This window comes from Cupressus sempervirens, chromosome 10 (genome assembly GCF_028749045.1).
Source record: "Cupressus sempervirens isolate cs-2001-9-10 chromosome 10, ASM2874904v1, whole genome shotgun sequence".
NCBI classification, from domain to species: Eukaryota; Viridiplantae; Streptophyta; class Pinopsida; order Cupressales; family Cupressaceae; genus Cupressus; species Cupressus sempervirens.
Genome location: NC_143127.1, coordinates 6,482,271 through 6,489,098, shown reverse-complemented (window position 1 = coordinate 6,489,098; position 6,828 = coordinate 6,482,271). Strand labels below are relative to the sequence as shown.

Below are 6,828 nucleotides of genomic sequence, written 5' to 3'. Positions count from 1 at the left end.
TGTGTAGGCCACCAAATAGGAATATTCTCTATGCCAAATGAAATATTCCGCATTGTAGGGCCAAGGTGTGACTACCCAATTTTGCAAAAAAAGTTCTCTACTACAATTTTTTTTTTTAAATATAGACAAAAATGGCAGAGGGAAAATTTCAAATCTGAATAAAAATTTGCAAATCTAAAGGATCATACCCGAACTTACAAATTGGGGCCTCTGGGTGCTGATTTACAAAAAAAATTGCCTCATGATCGAATTTTGCCTAGGGTAGGCGTATTTAAAGCCAATTTGCACCGAATCAATGTTCTGGATGCAATGGTGAGGTTTGTTCAGGCTATAGACGCTCCCAATTTCTGTAGTACTCTGGATCTGAGTCGAGGTGCTAAAGAAACAATGGTCTCGAATGACTATGCGAAGAGAGATTCTCCAAGTTCTGATACCATGTAAGAATTTTCCTTAGGGAAAAATTCACCCAAGAACTAAGAACTCAAACAAAAACACAACTGTAAACCAGAAAAAGTATGATTAGAATATCAATATGTATTCGATTCAATATCTAAAAGTACACTAGGAGTGCCTGTATATAAAGGCCTCTAAGATGCTTCTAGAATGCCTAGGAATCAACATCATGATAAGTCATACAACTAGGCACATGTCCACTAGATATGGGTTAACCTCCATTAAGCATGGAAGTAAGTGCGATGATGAGAGGATAAGCCTACAATGGTGTAGCACAAAAATTTATGTTGTAGACACCATGTACTAAATTAGGAGTGCGAATAACTGTGTTTTCTACATGACAACTCAGTGAATGCTACAAACTCCAGTGTTGTAGACACCATGTGTTGAATTAGATTTGTGTAATTTTGTGTTGTCAACATGACAACTCATGTGAGTACACAAACTCCTAAATATCTCACAAAATAAATAATAAAATAATGCAATATAATAAAATAATGCATTAACCTAAGTAAACTTAAGTAAGTGAAAATAGTAAATATGTATTTACACCAACACTTAAGTATGTATGTGATGTGTATTTGAGTTATTGATTCCACATTATATCTCTTGCATGTGTCAATCTTTTAAATAAAAACTTGTTTACAAACTTATCCTTATTATTATAGGTTAATTTCTCTTGGGTTCTCTAGTGGGGCGTTACACTGCATATCATATTGGGACAATTTTGGTGAGAACTAGTTTTCCAAAATGGGGATTCAATAGTTTTGCAAAAACATAATGTGGCAATTTTGGTAAGCTAAATGAGGATTTAATGTCTCTGAATGTTTTGTTTGGTAGCAGAAACTTTATATTGTGGGAATTGTAAAACATTCTAAAGTACTAATACAATGGATATCTTAAATTATTTGTTGTTTCATTTACTGAGATTCTAAATGAAAACTTTCATTTATTTACACGAATTTCTAACAAAATTGTAGTCTAGTTTTAGGTGTCCATGCCGAGCTTTTGTGTGAGACATTTTGATATGAATTTCCATACTAAAATCTGTCATTCCATAAAGTAATTTTATGTCTCAAAAAAAGTGTGTTTTTGGGAGTTAATAAATTACTCTCTCAATTTAATCATTGTGGGCATTGAGCATGTCTTTATATATTATAAGCATATTTAATTTATATATTCTAAGCATATTCAATTTATTCTTAAAATACTTTTCAGGAAATCATTTGTATGATCACTCTGCTTCCCCTATAGAGTGAAGGGAATTCGAGTTAGGGGAGCAATGATCTCATCATGGCTCTCTGGCTTTAGTTTGTTAGCTTACAACAACTAGCTTCCCACCACTACCAATCAAAGCTTCTTTCCACATCTGGCATTCCAATTTCTATGGGAGCACTAAAAGATAATAAGTCTTATTGCCTAGTTATTTTAAAATTTGGGAAGGGGTGTATTTGTTTCTCTTTAACATGGATTCTTAGTATCATTAATTAAAATTAATTAGTTAATATTCCTTCCATGGTGCTCTCCGTACAAAATTAATTCAATATTGTTGTTGAGTTCATAATTGTTTGCAATGTACAATCAATTCTAGTTTATGAATCACTTAACATTATGCATTATTGCCTTCAATCTTGTTTACATACTCTTAAAGACTTGCTACATTACACTAGAATGTGACACATAATATATGATCTATTTCCTCTTTCATTATGGGTTGCATTTTCCTGTGCTTATCATACCTGGATGCTAAATGTATGTGTATTGACAAGATTAGCTGTAGTTGAACAATGTTGTCTTCAACATAAGGTGGGTGCTAAATATCTCACCATGTTCTTATTCCAATAATGTAAATCTTCCAAGGTATTCCTCAAGGTTTCAACAACCTCTTAGTGCTCTTTTTTTGCCCTTTTTCTTCTTTACATTATCCTTGGTAATGAATCTCCCAACGTCCATGGAATTAGGAGTAGGTCCAATTCTGGATGCAAATAAAATGGACATTGCTTCTCCATGCCTTCTACAACCAAGGGAAATCCTTAGACATTCTAGTAGAAGCTTCTAAAATAATGAATCATAGATCTTTGACTAGAAGCTTCCAGAATTCTTCAAGGAGAAATTGGTCGTTTTGCTGGGAAATGGAATTCAGAAATAAGTTGGGTTTTTTTTTGTGATAATTTTTTTCTCATGATTGTGTGTCTTCATGTGAGTAGAATTTTGATTTGGGTGTTGTGTTTGTAGAATGAAAAGATTCAGATTATGGTAGAGAAGCCACATAGACATAACAAAGTCTTAGTTGCAACACTGAAGAGGGGATTTTGAGGAGGCTAAAAGGAAAAGAAGTCAAACTAGAAAAGGTAAACCACAAGAATGCATAATTAGTGGAACACCTGAAAGAACTGAGTGTGGAGTCCCAGATTTGGCAAAATATTACCAAGAATAATGGAAGCACTAATAAATTTTGGTACATACCAAAAAAAAAAAGTGGAGAAGGGCGTGGTGACAACAAGGTTGTATGCAGTGGAGGATAAGGTTTGATCGAGAATGAACAGTTTAGGGGATTGTTGATTGCTTATGAGGGTTTGTAAGCAGTACTAATGGAGATTGGTAAGGTAGGAGCGAGCAAGACTATTGATCTGATATCATGTTTTCGTCAGTTATCAGCGATGGAGAGATTGACCCTAGTAGCTCTGCAGTTGACCACCACAATCTTCTTACTACTCATCACAACAACCATAATTGTTCTCCAAGGCCCTGGCTCAAACTCTTCTGAAGTTCAAGGGTGCTTAATTAGAGAGGACTTGTGAATCATCTACATTTTTCTAGATTAGAATCACCACTTGCATTGTTAGTTTCTCGACTTTTTTAGAGCATTAAAATTTTTGTATGGTAAATATTTTTTTATTTTTCCTAACAAAAAATGATTTTTCTCATTGCTCTAACCAATGAGAAATCCAAGAAATCATATTTTAAAATTCTTCAAAATAAAAATAATAATGAACTTTAATAGTTTTGTTCATTAAATTTTAATAATTTCATTTGATTGGTCGATTGACTAGTCTAACAAAGAAATATGCACCAAAACGATTCCATAAGTTACTTGTCGTAGGCAAGAGCTAAAAATTACATTAATTGAACAATGGATGGATGAATGAATAACAAAGGAGCTATTGTAATAATCAAATCTATGAGATTTACACAATTTATATGAATGTTCATGAAAACTTCAAGAAATAATTGTGTAAATTTTTTACCATCAATATTTCAAATCACACCACATTATCGATCATAAGATACAACATAACATAAGAAGAAGAAAAATCCATCCATCTAAAATAATCACGTAAATGATGAAGAGGTTGAAGCTTCCATAATAATAATAGAAAAAGTAGATTAAGGGTAGCGAAGCGAACACAATGTAATATTAGAAGAAATATTGAAGAAAACTTTGTAACGTAGAGTGAGTGGAAGCAAATGAGGACATGACCGTTGTAGTAGACACCTAAATGATATGAAGGGGAAACCTTATTGGAAATAAATGAGGACACGACCATTGTAGCAAATACTAAATGATACGAGAGGGAAACCTTGTTGGAAATAAATGAGGAAATGACCATTGTAGTAGACACACCTAAATGATATGAAGGGAAAACCTTGTTAGAAATAAATGAGAACATGACCATTGTAGTAGACACACCTAAATGATATGAAAGGGAAACCTTGTTGAAAACAAATGAGGACATGACCATTGTAGTAGACACCTAAATGATAATAACGGGGAAACCTTTGAAAGTAAATGAGAACATGACCATTATAATAGACACCTAAACGATATGAAGGGTAAACCTTCTCTAAAAACCTAATTTAAAAAGTACCTTAAAATGGGGGCAAGGCAAGGCAAAGGCAATATAAATAGCCGAAAGGAAAGAGGTAAGATTTGGGGATCACTTGGAGGAAAGGAGCTTGTGGACTAGGGTTTCGAGATTGAGGCGGCCATTGGAGTCGCAGTCCTGGTCTTGATCGATCCAGCGATCGAATTCGTCGGGGCTCAGCTTCTCCCCCACGCTCGTCATCAGGTGCCGCAGCTACCCGATGTAAATATTTCCTGTCTGATTTCTGTCCAGAAATCTGAACGCCTTCGTAAGCTCCTCCTCTCCCTTTTTTCCCTCTTCACCGCGCCACTTTTCCATCATCCCCAAAAATCCCTTCAAATCCACAGCCTTTTCTCCCGCCATCTCACTCACTTGTTCTTCAGACGCATTTTCTCCCGCCGATCTCATCGCTATGCCCACCTCTTTTGCCGACAGAAATCCGTCTTCGTCTTTGTCGAAGAAGCAGAACGCTTCTGTGAATCTTGAGGTCTCCTCAGCCGTTAGAATCCCCATGTTCGCTTAGGGTTAACAGGTCAGAACACAGATGTGAGGATTATCAAGGCAGGGGACGAAGGGTAAAGATCAAGGAAGGGATTGGAATAAAGCAAAGTTGTTGCTTTCGGTGCTGCAAAGAACAACTGTGTTTTGGAATAATGGCAGGGTAGCAGGAATCTTCTCAAATCTTTTGCTTTTGCGGAAACTTTTATGGCAGCACAACTAGGTAAATAAACACTTTATCTTACAATTCATGGCATCTTAGTATGGTACAATGTAGTTTGTGTAAGGCTGTATTCTTATGTGTACGTCGTTGTAAAGGCTACCCCCGTTAGTTTTTTACATGGAAAGACCATTCAGACATCCGGATGCATCATGACAGTGATGGTTGGAATGTTAGAAGTTTTGATTTCTTATATTTCTTGTCATGACCATATCTGTATTTCTAGGTGGTGGTATAATGAATAGGCCGTGAATCTCACTAATTATAAAAGTTCAAAATTTCTGTAAACATTGGACCATTGATATCACAGTGCATCATGATGGTTGGATAGCTGAATTCATTTTTACATATCCATACTTGATTCACGCACTTCCTCTTTCATAGAGGTGTCTAGCAATGAGATTGCTAGATAATCTAATTAGTTTTTGGGTAAAAGTACAAACCTATGTCATTATTTTACAAAGGAAAAAGTTAACAAAAGAACAGATGTTCACCTTCAATGACTTAAAATTGGTACTATTATTAAGAATTTGAAAATTATTATTATTATTATTTTGATGAATAGTCTTTTTCAATTAATAAAATTTACTAAGATTATAATTCACAAAAAAGGGTTGGGGGGTACAGGATCACCCTGCGAATGAGTTCAATCGATCGAAATCAGAGCAAACAACATGGTTGCAGTCAGCAATTATAAACTATTCATCAAAAAAAAAAATTTAGAACAACCTCATGCTGCCAAGGCAGTACCAGTAGAGAGAGGAGGATCATCTTTATCAAAAAAATTTCACGCATCAATGGGATTGTGAGGCAGACTAGGAACAGTTCAGCCGTCAGCAGCATCCGCAAGATCTGGGGTGGTTGCAGACTTCGCATCCTTCTTGTCTGGCCGCGGAGGAGAGATTGCCAAGGCTAGTCAGAAAAACTTGTCAGAGTGCACCCGTCCAGGGGGAGGAGTCGGAGACCAGCCAGAAGCTCGCCCAGGGGGGGGAGCCAGGGACCAGCCAGAACCACCACGTGGTGGGGAAGCAGAGTGGCGCCTCCAACCGCCATGACCACCGCTGGGAGAGCGGTGGTGGGGACCTTGGGAGCACGGTGCATGCGAATGGCGGCCAGAGGACTGGCGTCTGGAACAACGACTGCGAGATGAGGAGGCATCAGCTGAGGCATCCGGAGGCACTCTGGCAATGGTACAAGGAGCATTGCCCCAGTGGTTTAACAATTCTTGTAAGTGGGCAACCTCCAAGGCAACTTTATTAGCTTGCACCTGTATCTGCATAATGACATTGTTACAAATGCATGCCTTAGTGTACATTGCAATGTTAACATCCAAAAAACTGTGAGTGAATAAAACAACATTCCTATCTTTCCATAGAGAAAACAAAATTTTCATCTTGAAAGTATGCCAAATTTGGGAAAACTTTCGAGAAAATCTGGGGGAATCACCCAGCAGGATCATGTGCCATGAAAAAGGTTCGAGCTTGAAAGGCTTGAAAAAATCATGGATCCAGTGCCAATAATTCTGAGCACGTTTGCAAAATCAAAAAATATGCAAAAAGGACTCAGGTTGGCCACAGAAGCAGCATCTGGGATCAGGAACCCCAATGTGCTTGAGTCGAGGCCCCAGGGGAAGACCTTGGAAAACAAGGCACCAAGCAAAGTGAGCAATCTTAGGTTCTGTAATGGCACTCCAAATGGTGTCGAACTGTTTTCTCCATTGAGAAAGCGAAAAATGCAAATGCCACCGTTGATTAAGCGTGTCCACCATCGGAAGGTGGGGCGAAAGCCATC

At 37.2% G+C, this 6,828-nt stretch overlaps 1 pseudogene; it reads right to left on the bottom strand.

Moving 5' to 3' along the window:
• Positions 1 to 4,532: 4,532 nt before the first annotated feature.
• LOC149532291 (calmodulin pseudogene) lies at positions 4,533 to 4,832 on the bottom strand (annotated as a pseudogene).
• Positions 4,833 to 6,828: the final 1,996 nt, after the last annotated feature.